The sequence below is a fragment of the Musca domestica genome, unplaced genomic scaffold, assembly GCF_030504385.1.
Source record: "Musca domestica strain aabys unplaced genomic scaffold, Musca_domestica.polishedcontigs.V.1.1 18, whole genome shotgun sequence".
NCBI lineage: Eukaryota > Metazoa > Arthropoda > Insecta > Diptera > Muscidae > Musca > Musca domestica.
The window spans coordinates 3,641,363-3,661,559 of record NW_026712238.1 but is presented as its reverse complement, the minus strand read 5'-3'; the positions used below and the strand labels follow the sequence as shown (position 1 = coordinate 3,661,559).

Here is a 20,197-nt window from a genome sequence, read left to right as displayed (position 1 = left end):
TGGAGAAGGAAACGAGACAGACCCATACTTCTTTTTAATCATCTCCATAGAATTACATTCTGAGTCGATTCATGCATGCCCGTCCGTCTGCATATTCATGTATTTTTGTACAGTACAGGTAACATTTGAAATACAGGTCGAGGTGAAATTGACAATTATTACAATTTCAGAAATTCGTTCAAAATTTAAATATAGCTCCTATAAAGATCTTCGTCCGATTCGCCTATTTTTGTGCCCCAAATGTATAATATTGGTCCAAATAAGATGGAATTCGGAACAAATTAAGCATACGAATAAGTAAGTCAAATTTGGTGAAAATCGGTTGTGATATGCCCATAGCTTTCATATATACAGGGTTGCCCATATTCGTCGGACCCATGACTCTTTGGGCCCATTCCAATCGACGAGGCTTGTCCGCAGGCAACATTCTTTGCGTCAATTGAATTTTGTACGGGAACAAATGCAAATCAATGCGAATAACCCATTGTAAAGTGGACCGAGCCATGCCCAACTGCTGAGAACGGCGTTTTTGGGATGTTCTTGGGGACCTCTAAACAGTGGCTCGTACGGCAGCGATATTCTCGGCCGATCGCCTTGGTCGACTTTTATATGGCCTCTTCGGATCAGAAAGAGCCTTACCAGTCGAAAATGTTTCGTATAAACGCTTAATGGTGTTCTTAGAAGGCGCACTTATCACATTTTTTAATGTTTTAAAAGCACGTTGAGTTTTCACAATTGACTTCTTCTGTTGAATGTAAATTTCAACTATTTCAGAGCGCTCGCGTGGCGCGTATTGGTTCATGGTAAAAATCTGCTTGGACTGACGCTTCAAACGCGGTATATCATTAAGCGATGCGACATCTCTGTCAAAAGTTATGGCGTTGCCAGATGGGTCCGTCGAATATGGACAACCCTGTATTAATCATTAGATTTGTTATTTTTTTCCTCCACAGCCGTAATATACACTCCGAAACATCTACATTCGGGAAAATATATCAAACATAGCTCATAAATACCTTTACCAAATTTTATCGAGATCGTTTCAGATTTGTGTATAGCTCCCATATATATATCATTACTTGATTTCATGTTTATAGCGAACAAAATGGTTACAATAGGTCCGAATTGAATGAATTTTGGCACATATGAATGAATTTAGCCTGGACGAAAGTGTATCAAATTAGTTGGAAACCGATTTAGATATAGCTATAGGTCCCACATATATGTGTGTCATCCGGTTTTGTATTTATGTCCCTCACACCCGTAAAATCCTCTCCACAGCAACAATATTTAGTCCCAGCTATCAGATACAGCATAGAAATAACTTTGATCCATTTTATATAGATCAGTTTAGATTTGGATATAGCTCCTGTACACATCTTCATTCGATTTCACGTTTATTGTGCCTAAAAAGTGCAATATCAGCTCGAATAAGAAGGATTTTGATGAATATCGGTTCAGTTCGTCCGTGAAAATATGAAGTTTAATAGAATTACTATTTCAGCAGTATAGCAACAAATTGGTATTAGTAAAAATTTTTTGTAATCGGAAATATTTCACAATACTACTTAAATGTTACCATATGTTGGAAGTCATAGCTAGTAATTCTAGTAATTTTTAATATTTTCCCGAAAGAAAAATTTCCCACAAAGACATATGAAATGTGTCCAATATTTTCAATATTTTGCTTAACACCAAAATGTTTTTTATTTGTCATTTTTTTAGTTTTCAATAATTAAATTCCTATTTCACACAACAAAACATAAAATGCCAAAAGAAACGATTTTCATTTCTTTTAAGATTTTTACGATGCACTCTTTTTCTTTTTCCACACATGCATGTGCATGGAAATCGGAATAGAAAAACCGTCTTACACAATTTAATGTTGATGTTTTTTATTATTTTTCTCCTTCTCGTTCTGCTGCTTCTTCAGTCGAACATACATACAATTTCGATTAAACTCATTTTACATTATTTTCAGGGCATCGCCGCCATTAATAGAAAACTTTACATTTTTCCCCCGACGATTTAAGTGTGAATGGAAACAACATTATAATTTTTTGGAGCAATTTTCGTACAAGAAATTGATTTTCGATAATTACACTCCCGCATTTTGTAGCATTCATTCGAAATGGACGAAAAAAAGGCACGCACAAAACAGCCGAACGCACACAACAAACAATGTTTCCGTAAAGCAGCTGAAACGAACTTTTCATGCGGCAACAACATTCTATGGCATTGTATTGGTACACAAAAATATGAATTGTTGTTGTTGTTGGTGTTAGTGTTGGTTGGTAGAGAAAAACTAACAAGAAAATTCACGATCGACCCGATCTTGAGTGTGCGTGTGTGTGTATGTACCCGCAACCGTGTGTACATACACCTTCGACGTCTGGCCTATAATTTGTTGTACGCTTTTTTAGTAGGTCTGTCTATAGGAATGATTTTTTTTCTTTAATTTTTTTCTTGTTGTATTTTGTGTGACTTGTGCTTGTTGTTGTTGTACGCTATTAAGAGGAAAATCGTCTGGATATATCAGCCTCATATGTGCATTATGTTTTCAATTCATTTTTTATTTTATATTTTCCAAACGGAACACGTCGAGTTTGTGCACTTTATAACATTTCACAGTTCCACTTAAGTCCATAAAATGCCGTAACTTCCAAACACAAACATTATACGCGGCTGCCTAAGAGGCAAATCACACCAAAAGCCAAACAACAAGTTCGAAAGACCCGACTAGAGCAGAGCAGACCAGACGCCCGTTCACAATGCCGCCAAATCAAAGACTATCGCTGAACAACCAATGGCTAAATCATCTCAGCCCAAAATAGTAAAGCATCAGGCGGAAAATGAGCAGGCCATATTGTTCTCCCATTTGAATATTGAACAACATGGGAAAATCGTCAAATATGTTTCCACTCTTTCGCTTCGGTTGTAATGCTCTGTTGGCCATCATTGTTTTTGGTTCGGTAGTGTCTGTTAATTAGTTACTCATGATTTTCTTTGGCGTTTGAAGGAGGAACGTTTACGATTGCACTCTCGCCTTGTATGATCTCTCTCTTAAAAATGTTTGGTGGAAATTAATACGAAAACTTGGCATTACTGTTGTTTCTGTTTTCTTTGGATTTTCCGCTATCATTCGCACACATATATACTCAAGTAGCCGCCACACGCGATTCCACTTCCGGTTTGTTATGCGTTTAAAATATAAATGATTTGTCTTCGTTGTTGTCACCATATCTCGTTCTCCCTCAGCTGGCCAAATATGCATTTTTCCTTTGTATTGTTAGCTGGCTGGCTGGTTGGCTGCCTGTTTGGGTGATTGGTGACCGACCGGTGGCTCTGCGTTTGGTTAAATAGATGGATGGTTAGAGAGCAGGATATTTCTTTCTCTTTGCCTGAAGTTGATACAGTATTTTAACACTTTGTGGTAACAAAAAACTATTTACATGGAACACAGTGGGTTGAAAATTCTTTGAAAGGACTAGGACTTACACAATTCGGCGAGTTCTTACATGAAAATGTGCTCTAGCTTTGCAATATTTAGTAAAGTTGATTTTTTGGGGGTAGGCAAGAAGTGTGTGTGATTATCATTCACCTGAGAGTGCTCCACACTTATAAAACGAGTAAGGAAAAGTCAAAAGTCGGGCGGGGCCGACTATATGATATTAGCTCCCGTAATAAAATATTTTTTTTTGAAGTAGATCATTCCACCTATCAACATTTGCTTCAGAGTAGTAGTTCTGAATCGATTTTCACTAAATGTTACGGAGACGTCTTTATTTTTATACAAAATAACATTGCTATAGAGGGCATGATATTATTTCGAGAAGGTTTATATTATAAAAATATATATATCGGAACCGAGTTCCACCAAATGGAAACGTACTTCCCGAAATTCACTTCATTTGGGCTCATATCAGATATTATTTGCACAATTAACCTGAAATCGGATTAAGCGAATATATGGGACCTATATTCAAATCTTAGCCGATCTCGATAAAATTTGGCAAAGTTATTTCCGAGATCTTAAAGATATCTGGTACCAAATATCATTGTTGTCGAGTGCATATTACGAATGTGAGGGACTCAAAAACCAAATCTGATTAAACATATATATGGGAGCTACAATTTGACAGATGTAGTTCTGGACTGTATCTGATATCTAGAACCAAATATCATTTTTTCGGGTGCACATTACGAATGTGAGGGACTTAAAGACCAAATCGGATGAAACATATATATTAAGCTATAGCTATATCTGAACCGATTTGAATTTGATGTACTTGCTTTTAGACTGAATTCGGTAGGATGTACAAAAATTCAAGTTATTTGGACTTATATTGGCCGTTTAGTGCACAATCAACCCGAAGTCGGCTGAAGATACATATGGGAGCTGTATCTACATCTGATCCACTTACCACTATGTGGTGTAGGGTATAAAAATAGACGATCTTCTATAGATAGAATGATTTCTTCTAAAGATGTTCTGTTAAAAGAAGACAGTATTAAGTTCTGAGAGTAAAAGTGTTCCTATGGATCTTCCGCAGAGAAACGATGTCCAGTAGGTCTTTTATAATTAGTAAAAATATAGAATTCCTTATAAAGACCTTCCCCCTACAAAAACTTTTTAAGGTCTTTGGGTGACCTCCCACTTTCCTTGTAATGGATAGTCTTTAAACCTATAATATAATATTCCATATTATTCTTTAATGGACCATTTATAGGTATAAATAGGCAATTATAGGTATTAATAGGTCTTGTGTTGACAAAAGGGCCATCTAATAGACCTCTATAGGTGACCCACGTATAGAAGAACGTTTATAGGTCTACCAAAGAAAAAATTCCATTTAAAGATATAAGTAAGGCAATGAGAGGCCTTCTAAGAACCAAAGATCTTCTGGTAGTATTTTCCATCAAAGAAATGTCAACGGTCTTAGGAGCAAATTTTTTTTAAAGATTTTCTATGGGTCTCCTAAGGATTAAAAAGATAGAAGAGCTCCTGCAGTTGTTAAGTAAACTGGAGTTCTTTTGTATTCCTTTTATTAACAGAAATCTTTTCTATGTTTGCAATTGTGGTTTAAAATTATTTTTGAAGATTGAGAGTATATCTTCTATTGGAAATGTTTGGATCCCATGTCCTGGGTTAAAATATAACTCCCATATAATGATCCATCCGAATATAAATTTAAGCCGTACTAAAGCTATAAAATGCGCGATAATAAAGTCGGTATGATTTGCTTCATGTCCAATGCAATGATACATTTACTCATTACGAGAGGCTCTGCACGGAGTGTAGTAGGGTATAATAGTGTTAAAGCTATAACACACCTCCCCTTCTGCTTTCGCGTCATTATAGCTGTTATACCCTCATTCCACGACGAAATAATAATTTTAGATCTAACAAAGTATATATATTCTTGGTCGGCACAAAATTCTATGAAAATTCTCTATATGTCTAGAGTGAACAAGAAATAAGATATGACGCTAAAATGTTGCACGAATCAATATTTTGCTATGGGAATATGGGCTATATAGGTCCACAATATCATATTGTCCCCATATAACGGTACCCCCCAATATTCTGTTTTTTGATGATTGTAGCAATTTTTTTTTTCAAAGGGATTGTCTGAATTCCAAACAAGGAGTTCCTTCTGAGTACTTTATCCCCTAGAAGAATATTGTCTATATAGGTCCACGATATCGAAAACTCCTCCTCCGGAATTGCTTAAAATTGCATATTTTCCTAATAGGTACTACAGTCTATGGCAGAAAATCTATGCAGGTACAATTCTTCGTATAGCCCTCATATAGTTCCCCTGTTCGGTATTTTAATGATTTTTGCTAAATTATTCACCGACGCCTATGACAAAAGTTGCCTATGCAACTCCAAGTCTTCGTATAAACCACAATAAAACGGCGATATATTCGGTATTTTTAAGATAATAAATTTTAACTGTTTTCTTTTTTTGAAAATTTCCAAATTCGTTCCAAATGATCGAGGTTATTCAAAGTTCGATCCGATCGAACTAACTGCTTTTTTACTTGTTTTTTTTTTTTAATTTTGTTTTTAGTAACCCACTGTGGCGTCTGTTTTTCCCGTTGAAAGCTGTAAAAATGTTGTATGTCGCTGCATGGCTGCTGCTGCTGCCACTACTCTCTTTTACTGTTGTATTGTATCTTCTGTTAGTTATTTGTTGTTATTATAGTTGTTAATAGCTTTGTTGTCCCTTGTCCCGTGGTGTCTGTGTCTGTATCTTTTGTGACACTATCCGTTCAATGTGTGTGTGTGTTTTTAGTAAACAATACACATACATTTGCTTATACAACAATGCAATATTGTCATACTCATATATTATGACTGTGGCGTTTATGTGGTAGTAACCAACTGGAATGCCAACAAAAGTGAAGCGAATAAACAAGTGTATTTCACTTTGATAGAAATGAAAAAGTTGGTTTAAATTTGACCAGTGACGTAGTTGCTGGGTAGAAATATTGGAAAAATAGGTGGCCAAAATTTACTTGAATAGTATTTATAGACAATAGACCTCAATGCATTATACAAGCCTGTAGGATTTTTTGGAGAAGTCATCACACCATATTGGTCTCATACAAATAATGGCAGCTTTCAGTGCAAACACTCTCAACGTATATGCCTTTTTAAAGCATTGACATTAATGGAGTTCAATTTCAAAGAATTATGTTTCAATATCTCAAATTGATCTGAGAGGTATCTATTGCATCCTTCCCAAAATATTGCCATATCTCCAAAATCCTTTAAAAAAACATCCTATGTATCCAAATTCAATCAGTGAAGTAGTTATTGGTAAGAAATATTGGCGGCCAAAATTTACTGGAAAAAATGTAGGCACCCATAGGTATCTGAAGACAATGGACCTTGAGCTCCATGCGTCACACAAATCTCAGAGATTATTTTTGGAATAGTCACCACAGCATATTGGACACATACAAATAATTGTAGCTTTCAGTTAAAATACTCTCAACGTATATCCCTTTTTATACCCTCCACCATAGTATGGAGGGTATATTATGTTTGTCATTCCATTTGTAAGACCTCCAAATATACATTTTAGACCCCACAAAGTATATACATATTCTTGATCAGCATAAAATTCTATGTCGATTTAGCGATATCCGTCCGTCTGTGAAAATCAATCTAGCTTCCGAACGAGTTGAAGTAGATTATTAAAATTCTGCTCAAATGTATATTATGTCTGCAGGACTTTTGGTATTGAAAATGGGCAATGTAGGTCCACGTTTTCTTATACCCCCCATATAACGGTACCTCCCGATATTCGGTATTTTGATGATTTTTGCGACAATATTCATCGGAATTTTTTTCAAATTTTGTATTTGAGGTTCGAAATGATGCTACAGCCTAAGACAGAAAATTGTCTGTGCAGGTTCACGTCTTCATATAGCCCCCATATAACGGTACCTCCGGATATTCGGTTCTTTTTTTGCGACAATATTCATTGGAATTGTTTAAAATTTGGTATTTGAAGTTCGATATGGATACTACAGCCTATGACAGAAAATTGTCTGTGCTGGTCCATATCTTCGTATAGCGCCCATACAATTGTACCCCCGATATTCAGTATTTTGATTATTTTAGCGGTATTAGTCACCGGAATTCTTTAAAATTTGGTATTTAATGTTCGTAGTGAATACTACAGCCACGTCTTCGTGTAACCCCCATATAACGATACCCCCGTTATTCGGTAGTTTGATGATTTTAGCTATATTATTAACCGGAATTGTTTCAAATTTGGTGTTTGAAGTTCGAAATGGATGCTACAGCCTAAGACAGAAAATTGTCTGTGCAGATCTACGGATATTCGGTATTTTAATGATTTAAGCTACATTATGTACCAATTTTTTTTTTTAGTTTCGCATTTGAATATAGTAATGGCTTATGACAAAAGTTGCCTATGCAGGTCCATGTCGTCGTATAGACCCTAATGTAACAGCAAGATTCGGTATTTTTATGATTTTAACAGAATTTTTAACGGATTTTATTGTTTTTGAGAATTGCCAAATTCGTCCCAAATGGTGGAGGGTATTCAAAGTTCGGCCGGCCGAACTTACAGCTGTTTTATTTGTTAAAGTATGGCCTTTATAGGGTTAAATTTCAACGAATAATATTTTAACATCCTCAATTTGCTCTGAAACCTATCGGTTGCATCCTTCCCATAATATTCCCATATCCCCAAACACCTTTGAAATACATCCTACGTAACCTTTCTCCCATATTACGACATCCCTGCTATTTGTTTTTAAAACAAATAGTTTCTTTTATTGTTTACTTTTGCAAATATTTCGATTGTCCATAATCTTTAAGGATTGTGATATTATCCTTATGAGAATTACAAATAGAAACACACTCATACATATGTATTGCATCGCAAAAACATTTTCATACCCATAATATTTCAACCCACCTAACCACCCACTCACACGATATCTTAATAACACATGTTGTCACTGTAGTGGTTGTAGGCCGCTGTTCGTATGATGTTCGTTGCTGGTTTAGTTTATTTGTTTTGACAAATCGACGACAACCATCATCAACAACATTGATGTGCTGCCATACCACAGACAGTTCCATATCAAACCAACGAAGAGAACGTGGAGAGTAAGCAGTACCATACGGTACGGTAATATGCCAGCAACGAGTTTGTGAAGAAGACGGAACAAGACGACATTGATATGTGTGACATATGTTGGTCGGCCGATTGAGATGATGATGTTGATGCTGATGCTGATGTCCACAATAGGAATTGGATTGGAATGTTAAAAGATTTAAATGACGGTCTCGGATATTGTTTTATTATTTTTGCCTGAATGCAAGGCATGATGTGAAGCTAAAGAGGACGTGAACTCAATATCTAAGTAAGACGGTTTATTAAACGCTAATATGAAATGATTTGAGTTTGGTTTGGTTTAGTTTTGTTTTTACGATTTGAATTGAGTCAATGAATTATTTTATTGTTTTGATGTAATTGGAATGATGGTTTTATGTAAATTCAATGTTAAAAGGAAAAGGGAAATTAATTATGACAACATTGGCAGTTGTAGACCAAAATCGTAAGGGGGTTAGTGAATATAAACCAAAAAAGGATTTTTCACAAGCCGATAGAGATCTTAGGTAAAAACTATGAGTCATATAGGTACCCCGTCATAAAGGCACCCCCCTAATTTTATCAATTTCGAGAATCCCTGCCCTGCCAAGTCTTAGAAAAGTATCAATGTCAAAAGTATTTTTTAAATGGATTTATTATTATTTTTTTCAAATAATTTTGGAAACTATTTTGACGAAATTTTTTGTGTAGAAAGAATGAATACATATCTCGACGTTACTTGCGAAATATCCCAAGAAAGGTCAAATGGCGTGACCTGCTATTTAACTATTTATTTTCTTTCTATTGCGGTGTAAGTTCTTGCACTTTTTCGAATTTCATTGGCTCATATTTCAATATTTGCCAAATGGAATATTGCGATAAGTTCAGCTCACGAGCCATTTTTCGGCCACTGCGACGCGGCTTTCGATCAAGTCGTTTCCTTACTATTCGAACCATTTTTGCTGATGTTGTTGTTTTCTTCCGTCCAAAGATCATAGTTTTGTCATAGACCCCATATAACAGTACCTATCGATATTCGGTATTTTGATAATTTGTGCCATAGTTTTCACAGGAATTGTTTCAAATGAGTATTTCTTACGACGACAGAAAATTACCTATCTAGGTGTACATCCCTGCGTATTCCCCAGATAATGGTACCTTCCGATATTCGGTATTCGGTTTTAGAAATTTTTGAATTTTTTTAACGGAACTATCTTAAAATTGCTGTTTGGAATTTACCAAAGGCGCCTCTTTCTCTTCTAGAAAATTTAGGTCCTACATGTCTACGTTTTCGTATAGCCCCCATATGACTGTACACTTTTTTTTAATTTCGCAAGTTCCTTCCAAATTGTGGAGGGTATTAAATGTCTGGTGGCTCCCCACAAAGGGTTAATATTTTGAATAATCCTTACTATTGTAAAAATGGAAATAGGAGTCCGTTTGTTTCCAAATGTCTCACAACCAATATTTCTACCAACATGATTTCGGATCAAGATACCAAAAGTGAGGAGGTGACTTTATATAGCGGCTATACCACTAAGTGGACCCTAATCAAACATTTTTCGCGAGGAGCGAACAGAAATTTGAATAACACCAAATGTCAAGTTTTCGCTGATTTGGTTGGACATTTTGGCAAAAACCTTCAAAATATCGAAAATCGGAAAGCAACGTTTTATGGGAGCTATGTAGCAAATATTTCTACCTGAATCTCAAATGTAAAGTTTCAACCGATTTGGTTGGAAATTGTGGCAAAAAACTTTAACATATCGAAAATCTGAAGGAGATTAATTATAGGAACCATATCTAAACGTGGACCAATATCGAACAATTTCATTACCAATCGGAATATAATAATGCGCCAAATTTCTCTAGCTCTATATTACACAATAGATATCGCTAAATGGGGTATATCAGTTTACTTGATACCTTCCCCCAAAAAAGGTCAATATTTTGAATATTTATTATTTGGAATATATATAACCAACTTGCAAAAGGATTTTATATTTCACATCCTCATTATTATTCCGACTTGTAAATTCTATAAAACTTATATCACTTCTGCTTATTTTATAGCTACAATTAAAAACTACTGTTCCGCTTTTCTTTGAGTCTTATAACTTTGAGCTTGACCACCACACAATTTACTATTATCGATTCAAAAGAATTGATGTATTGATGTATCACATGCACACATACAATTTCACGAAAAATCCCACAGGAAATGGAAACAATTCTTAAAAAGGAATACAAAAGAAAAAACTCCGATCATAATTATGACCAGATACTCATTACCGGAAATGATAAACTTATAGAAATTGGCTACGCATTATTCGCCGTTGAAAGCGGAGTATGTGAGCATGCTGCTATTTAACATTGGACTTTTGCTTCTTCTATCTATCCATCCATACATGCAATACATTGACACTGGCGCATAACAAAAGCACAACTTTTTCGTCGGTCTTATGGCAGAGTTTAAAACAAAAGAAACAAATAGTTTTTGGTCAATGAACGCATTTATACCGCATTCACACTTGTGGGACCCATACGGCATCGTGGTGGCAAGACAGCTACAACTACAGCACCAACAAAATGAAAACAACAAATACTTGTGGCCCTTAAACTTCAAAAAATGTTGACAATGAACTTTTGGTGCAAAATAATATGAGACAACATGGTAGCAACTTGACCGCATTGTCAGGGTGTTGGTATGAGAACAGAGAAATACCCCTGGAGGTCATGTAATAAAAGTTTTGAAACGCACACACGCGCACATCCCCAGGCTAGACATATCATGGTACCAACAATGTTCGCAATGTTCATTTACACAGCACACAGGTACGTTTGTGCAATTGTATTTAATTTAAATTGTTATGCCGCCAAAATATTTGTTTGTTATTAGTCACACAGAATGTATTTTAGGTTTTCAAAAAGAAAAAAATGCATGCGCCTTATTTTTTCTGTGATCTGCTTTTTTAAACACAAAGAACAAATGTGTTCCTTTGGCTCAGGAGCCGTATGTTCACATCAAAATGTGCGCTTCTATTTACGTCCATTACTTTTTCTTTACCGAGTAAAAGACAAAAAACTGATTTTGCATTACTTCCTAGAGTTTTTATGTTTGCATCATTATGACTGAAAAATAGGGAAGTCGGTGCTGGTATATAAAGTTATTTATAAATATTTTTTATTAAAAGTTAAATAGATCCAAAAATGTTTATGGATAGAATCTAAATGAGCCACGTAAGGCATTACAAGGAGATGTCAACAAACTACCTTTAGTATTACCAGTAGTTTGAAAGTAATAGGTTATAATACTAGCAACATACAAAAATACATAACAATTAAAAAAAATAATTTCCAAAAATATTTTTTTTTCTAATTTGCCTTGTAATGCCGAATTCCGGGTGTTTACTGAAATTTTTGATATACTTCGATTTTTTAATTTTTTCTTGCATTTTGCCATTTTTCCCAACCTGCAGTGTTCTCGAATGGTCAACCCTATACGTCGCACAACTTTATGCGTTCTAAAATAGATTTAGTTTTACTCCAACGCAACTCGACACATTGCATTGATATGGCCCACATTTGGTGTAATATGTACGCGTGAACATATGCTGTCTTGAATAATAAGTTGGGTAAATAATATTTATATTTTTTTTTCGAAAATATTCCAGAATCTTGATTTATCAATATTCCATTAATTAAATCCGTGGACCAAAAGTATGTTACATTCATAAATCATGAAAAAATGCTAATTGTTAGGTCTAAAATTATTATTTCGATGAGTTACAAACGGAATGACGAACTTAATATACCCTCCATACTATGTATAGTGGAGGGTATAAAGACCCGATAAGATGTTATTAACAACACTTTACAATCGCGAACGGCTAAAGTGTATGTTTATCTTCAATTCATAAGGTTGCGAGTTTGATACCAGCAGCGGACAAAACAAAAGAATTGAAAAGTGGATTCTAAGAATTAACTAAATACGTTTTCCACGTATATCAAATAATATCTACTTATTTCGGGCGATATGTCCTTTCAAAACAAAGTGTGGGTAGGTTCATTTGTAAATACCAACGATTGTCAAAAATTAGTTAGGGAACTCATTATTTACTAATCATACTTATTTCCGGGGGAGAACCCAAATACTTAATTATAGCCATTTCAGTCGAAATCTGAAACCTTCGAAATACCGAATATAAGGGAGCGTCTCAAAAAATAACTAAAGAACGCAGGTCATATATTAGAACCTGACTAACAACATACAGGGTGAGATGAAAAAACAGCAACCAACTTCAGACTGCTGTCATTTCTAAGCAACTCGTCCGACAGCTGTTAAAATTATTCCAGAGACCGCTGATTATATTGTTTACAAGCGTACGAAAGCAATTTGGTGAGAATTTTCCAGAAAACAAGTTATTCGTGATGAAATTCATGCGTGATAGTGTGATTTCTTTATATTTGGCTGGAAAACCACAAGTGTGGACTGCCACCACCTCCGCTCACCTGGCATCAGAATAAATGCCGAATATTATCGCGAAAATATTCTGGAGCCTTGGGTACGCAAATGCTATTAACAATTATAAAACCATTAAATAAAGTCCTAAAGTCGGGCGGGGCCGACTTTATGATACCCTACACCACTTTGCTAATTTAGTAGAGCGCATAACAATTAAAAGATTTTATGGGAGAATTTAATCATACACGCTATGATTATAATTGTAATTTAAAGTTCAAACGACTAAAAATGCCGAAGCATTTGTATCTTTTAGATTCGGTCTTGTATTGCCCATTTGGTGCAAAATTAATTTGAAATCAGATAAAGATATATATGGGAGCTATATCCAAATCTGAACCGATCTCGATAAAATTTGGCAAAGATATTTCTAAGCTGTATTTGATATATTTCCCTGAATATCGTTGTTACGGAGTGCATATTACGGCTGTGGGTAACAAATACAATAACTCGGATGAACAATATATATGGGAGCTATAACTATATCTGAAACGATTTCGATCAAATTTGGCATACTTATTTTCACTTATTATTTTTTCGGACTGATATAACACGTTTGGTGCACAATAAAAGGCAAATCGGACGAAGATATATATGGGAACTATATCTAAATTTTGACCGATTATCTCCAATTTCAATAGGGTTCGTCCTTGGGTCAAAAAAATGATTTGTGCAAAATTTCACCTGGATAGGGCAATAACTTCGAACTGTACTTTGTTTACAAAAATACATGGACAAACAGACGGACGGACGGACATGCATAAATCGACTCAGAATGTGATTATATGCAGATCATCAAAAGGAACTATGGGTCTATCTCATTTCCTTTTGCCTGTTAGAAACAAATGCACAAAAACATAATACCCTGACCACCTTGTGGTGTAGGGTATAATGAATGCCGTCCTCGGAGTCCACCCCCATCCATTACAACTGAAGAAGGTCAACTGCCTAGACAAACCAGGGTAGTTTTGGCGCAATTACGTTCAGGATAGTTTAGTCGTCTCAATTCGTATTGGGCACGAATTGATGAAGATGTGCGTGACGCCTGTCCGGCGTGTGATACAGGCCCGCACAATACGCTACACCTTTTTAATTGCACACCCAAACGTACAAAACTCACTACAGAAAATATCTGGCTACAGCCCATTAAAGTAGCCGAATTTCTAAACCTGGAGCTGGAACCAGCACGCGCCACCCAAGAATGGTTATAAATTTCCTCGCTTCATTTCCAGCTCACAATCGACACCAAAATCTCCGGATACCAATCCGTTGGACTATTGTGCCTGGAGTATTTTGGAAAGCTAAGTTGGCACTAAAAAAATACCAAAGTGTCGATCACCTCAAGCAAGCGCTTCGCCGGAAATGGGCCAAAATACCGTAGAGCAACATTCGGGTAGCGTGTGATGGTTTCATTGGCCGTTTGAAGGCCATAAATCCTGCCAAAGGTTACCAATTCAAACAAAACAAAACAAAACTTATTCTAAAATGTGATGCTATTTCCGACATTTTTTGCTTTCATTCAATAAATTTTTAAAAAAAGTTAAAAATATGGCATTTGACTTTGTTGCAGTTTTTTATCTCACCCTGTATATCTGTCGCCTAACCGTCCGATAAATTTTAACTTTTTTAAAGTTCGAAAATACAGCAGAAACATTTGAAAAATATTTTTTTTTAAAAATCAAAAGAATGGAAATTTAAGAAGAAATATAAAATATGCTCGAATTTTTTTTCAATTTCCAAAAAAAAAGAAAAAAAATATTTTCTGAGCTATACTCGATTTCTGCTAAATTATGCTGTCAAGACTTTTTCACTTCACCCTACAGGTCGCAATTATAACGATTATGATTAGTCTAAAGGTCACAATTAAATAACAATCGACACGGAATATTGCATGGGACTAAGGTTTAGGCCTGGGCAGAAACCTACAGTTTTGTTTGATTATCCGACTCTATTTAGCGGATAAATATAATGTTAAAAAATACCAACATTTCCATTTATCCACAAATATTTTTAAATACCGGCGAAATCACAAATACTTGAAAATGTCACTTCTAACCGCAACATTAATGCTGATATCCAAGATATCGGATACATAAGAAACTGTGTTCAATGTATATATTTATCAAGAAGGGAAAATTAGTATAACCGCTTAGAATAAAAACTTAGCGGTCCATTTTATGACCACAATTTTGTATAAATGGTTTTAAATATTATTATATTATTTATGATGAAAGTCGTCTATATTATTAACTAGATTCAACATTGAAGCACAAATTCCACATTTCTGACATTTAATAGTTCTTTATTTCTAAATCAAAAAATTGATTTATTTCCACAAAGAATTAATTAATATATTTTTGGATTAAAAAAATATCTTCCAAATTTCACACATATTTCAAGACACTAATCACACCAGGCCACCGCCAGCTTATTAGTAAATTGTTTATGTCTAATACACACTATTCCATTTCTTTGCCACATTGTTGCCTGATATTTTAAACGGCAAGTTTAGTTGTCAAATAAACCATCAACACCTAACATGCAGTCTGCATGCCACTGAAATGTTAACATAGCTGTTGTTTTTGTTTTTATAAATTTTGTTCTTTTCACCAACAAATTTTGATGTTAAACAGTAAAATATTTAAATGAATATAAAACAATAAAGAGAACTAATCTATAATTGAGTGATTGACTGGGAGCTGCATCATCGAAAAGGGGGGTGGGTGGCACATTCGATCGGCAAATCGTGTGAGTGTGAGGGCGTGCTAAACGACTGTGATGGGAGGGGGATGAGAAACATCACCTTCAATTAATGTCAGATTTCATGTTTTTCTGATTTGGTGATGCTGTGCCATCCATTCGCACCAAACGAAATAACGGAGACACAAAACAGCAAAATGCATAAAATGAGAATTCGGATATGGTTGACCTATTTTGTAAATATGTATTTTATGAGTCAACTTATTGTGGGTTTTGAATTTTCTTCGTCACTTCTTACAACTGGCAATTGGGAATATTATTTATAGCGTCAAAGGAATTTATGTATTTTTAAGCATTATTTATGAATTTTGAAAAAAAAATCGGGGGGAATTTTGAATGTGTGTAGGTATGAGTGCGATTCTTGCCACATAAAAAAAATATTGCTAGTATTGTATTTCTTATCCAAAATCAATATTAAAAGGTTTTCAAGGTGCAATTAAAAAGATATGGCAAATTTTTTTGGAAAGCATCCTTTTAGCACCATTATGCTCTTGCACTTGAAAAATATTTTAGGCTTGGCAACAGGAAACTGTTATAAAAATATTATCATTCTTTTGTGTGTGTGGATAAGTCTGTTCTTTGTCATTGTTTGACCAGCAACTTCAATGTCATCTTAAATTTAAAACAAATGACATCCATATCTATGGATCACATATGCCTTATGGCATTTGTCTGTGACAGTGTGTGGATTTTACCACATGTGTTTTACAAAAAGCATATAGTGCAAGAAATTGCTATTCGTATTTGTATGAGGAGAGTTGAAAAAGTTTGAAAAATGTAGGCAGTATAGAATGGATAAAAATGTTTGATATATAATATTGAGAAGTGTTATATATGTATATACCCATTTGTTGAGGTATTATAAGTTCGATTGGGCCACAAATTATGTAGCATCTCGAAATATCTTTCTATCTCGCCGAGCTGAGACGATCTAGTAATGTGTGTCCGTATGTTCAAGTTAATTTGTAATTCCGCTGCATGTCGCAATTATGACCTTATCCTCACGAAATTTAGCATGAATGTAAGGTTAGGGTTATTGTTTTCGATATATAGGGGTTGAAGTGGACCAAAAACGGGAAAATTTTCAGATTTTGCAGTTCCTCTACAAGTCACAATCGTAGACCGATCGGCATGATATTTGACATGGGATAAGAATTTAGGACAGGACAGAAACTAATCAATTTTATTGTAATATTTGGAGAGTGAAATAGACCATGATTTTTTTTGTAAAAAAATGCCAAAATTTCCATTTGATCGCGAATATTTTGAATCCCGGCAAAAACTTTAATGCACAATAAGGTCACTTCTAACCGTTACATTGATTCTTATAGCCAAGATATCGGATATACAGGGTGAGAAAAAAATGCAACAAAGTCAAACGTCATAATTTTTAAATTTTTAAATACAGGGTAAGATAAAAAAAAACTGCAACAAAGTCAAACGCCATAATTTTTTTTTTTAATTTTACTGAATAAAAGAAAAAAAAATCGGAAATAGCATCAAATTTTAGAACAAGTTTAGATTTGTTCTAATTGGTCACCTTTGGAACGAATTATGGCCTTCGAACGACCAATGAAACCGTCACACGCTGCCCGAATGTTGCTCTGCGGTATTTTGGCCCATTCCCGCCGAAGCGCTTGCTTGAGGTGACGACACTTTGATATTTTTTAGTGCCAACCTTGCTTTCCAAAATACTCCAGACACAATAGTCCAACGGATTGGTATCCGGAGATTTTGGTGGCCATTGTGCGTTAGAAATGAAGCGAGGAACCTCATTTCGCAACTATTCTTGGGTAGCGCGTGCTGAGTGCGAAGGTACTGAGTCCTGTTGGAATATCCAAGGTTTGCGGCACCCTCCAGAATACTTTCGCGATAATATTCGGCATTTATTCTGATGCCACGGTCGATTAAAACGAAACGAGAGCGACCATCGGCTGTTATGGCGGTCCACACCATCACCGTGGTCGGCGATTGAGTTCTAGTGGCCAACCGAAGGTGCCCATTTTCAGCTGACCTGTTTGGCAAGTAAACACGTTCATTTTGTTTGTTTACAAACTGCTGGACAACGAATGTTTTCTCATCGCAGAAAACCAAATTCGGCAGTTCACCACTTGATAAGCCTCTTTTTATACCCTACACCACAAGGTGGTCAGGGTATTATGTCTTTGTGCATTTGTTTGTAACAAGCAGAAGGAAATGAGATAGACCCATAGTTCCGTTTGATGATCTGCATAGAATCACATTCTGAGTCGATTTATGCATGTCCGTCCGTCCGTCTGTCCATGTATTTTTGTAAACAAAGTACAAGTCGCATTTATTGCCCGATCCAGATGAAATTTTGCAAAGATCTTTTGTTTGGCCCAAGGACGAACCCTATTGAAATTGGAGATAATCGGTCAAAATTTAGGTATAGCTCCCATATATATCTTCGTCCGATTTGCCTTTTATTGTGCACCAAACGTGTAATATCAGCCCGAATTGTATGGAATTTTGCATATACACATAAATTAGGCCTGAGAATATGTATGCCAAATTTGATCGAAATCGGTTCAGATATAGCTATAGCTCCCATATATATTCTTCGTCCGATTTGTTATTTTTGTCCACCGCAGCCGTAATATGCACTATGCAACAACAATATTTGGGGAAATATATCAAATACAGCTCAGAAATACATTTGCTAAATTTTATCGAGATCGGTTCAGATTTGGATATAGCTCCCATATATAACTTCGTCCGATTTAACTTTGATTGTGCACCAAACGTTTAATATTTGCCCAAATTGGATGAAATTTGGCACTTACGACCGAATTGAGTCTAGAAGCTAGTATGTCAAATTTTGTGAAGATCGGTTCAGATATAGCTATAGCTCCCATATATATTGTTCATCCTATTTATTGTATTTGTTACCCACAGCCGTTATATGCACTCCGTAACAACGATATTCAGGGAAATATATCAAATACAGCTCAGAAATATCTTTGCCAAATTTTATCGAGATCTGTTCAGATTTGGATATATTTCCCATATATATTTTTATCCGATTTCAAATTAATTTCGCACCAAATGGGCAATACAAGTCCGAATGTAAAAGATACAAATGCTTCGGCATATTTAGTCCTTTGAATTTTAAATTATAATTATAATCATAGCGTGTATGATTGAATTCTCCCATAAAAACTTTTAATTGTTATGCGGAGCTCAACTAAATTAGCAAAGTGGTGTAGGGTATCATAAAATCGGCCCGCCCGACTTTAGGACTTTTTTACTGGTTTGTCTATTTTCTTTTTGTTGCGGTGTAAGTTCTTGCACTTTTTGGAATTTCAATGGTTTTACCCGAAGCTCATTTTTCAATATTTGCCGAATGGAATACTGCGATATGTTCACCTGACGAGACATTTTTCGGCCACTGCGACGCGGCTTTCACTTCTTTACTTTTCGAACCATTTCTGCTGATTTTGCTGTTTTCTTCCGTCCACTTCCTAGTCGTCGGGCTACGCTACCAGTATCACGGTAACGAGCGTTGGTACGAGACATAGAAGATTTATTCACATTTAAATACTGGAGTGCTTTAACGATAGCCACTTTCGGTTTTCAAGACAAACATAAAGAAATAAGAAAAATTTTTTTGCTGGAAAATTCTCACCAAAAAACTTTTATACGCTTGTAAACAATAAAATGAGCTGTCACTGGAATAATTTTAACAGTTGTCGGACTAGTGGCTTAGAAATGAAAGCAGTTTGAATTTGGTTGCAGTTATTTCATGACACCCTGTAGTACACACCATCCGTTTTCGTTGCATATATAAATGGTCGTAGGTTGTGTATTTCTCTGCATATCAACAAATAATTTTCAACAGGTTCTCTGTGACCATGGGATATATATTGGACATTCCTTCTGGTACAAGTTTTAAGATTCTAGCCATATCCCTTCTCCCAATACCAAATTAAGTACTTTTCGTACAAATATAGGACGCGTTTTCAAAACACCGCCAAATCTCAAATGCAGATATCATCAGTAATCTAAATACCAAAATTTCATAATTTTATCCCTATCCCTTCACCCAATATCAAATATAGTACAATTCAGTAGTTTTCCTTCAATTATAGTACACATTTCCGCAACTAAATGGTACTATTTAACAACTTTAATACTATTTTAAAACTTTTCACAACCTGTTATGGCGGTCCACACCATCACCGTGGCCGGCGATTGAGTTCTAGTGGCCAACCGATGGTGCGCATTTTCAGCTGACCTCTTTGGCAAGTAA

At 35.4% G+C, this 20,197-nt stretch overlaps 1 protein-coding gene across 4 annotated transcripts in view; it reads right to left on the bottom strand.

The window, feature by feature from the left end:
- Nucleotides 1-20,197, bottom strand: part of LOC101897882 (innexin shaking-B) — a 703,106-nt gene that overhangs the window by 42,828 nt on the left and 640,081 nt on the right. Inside the window, exon 1 of one of the 4 annotated variants that reach the window (XM_059120858.1) lies at nucleotides 1,875-2,772. The exons of 1 other annotated variant lie outside the window; for it this stretch is intronic. The gene's annotated coding sequence lies outside the window, so the exon portion shown is untranslated. Of the gene's footprint in view, nucleotides 1-1,874; nucleotides 2,773-20,197 lie in introns of those variants that run through there. 2 more of the 4 variants (XM_059120859.1, XM_059120860.1) reach the window with 2 other exon arrangements.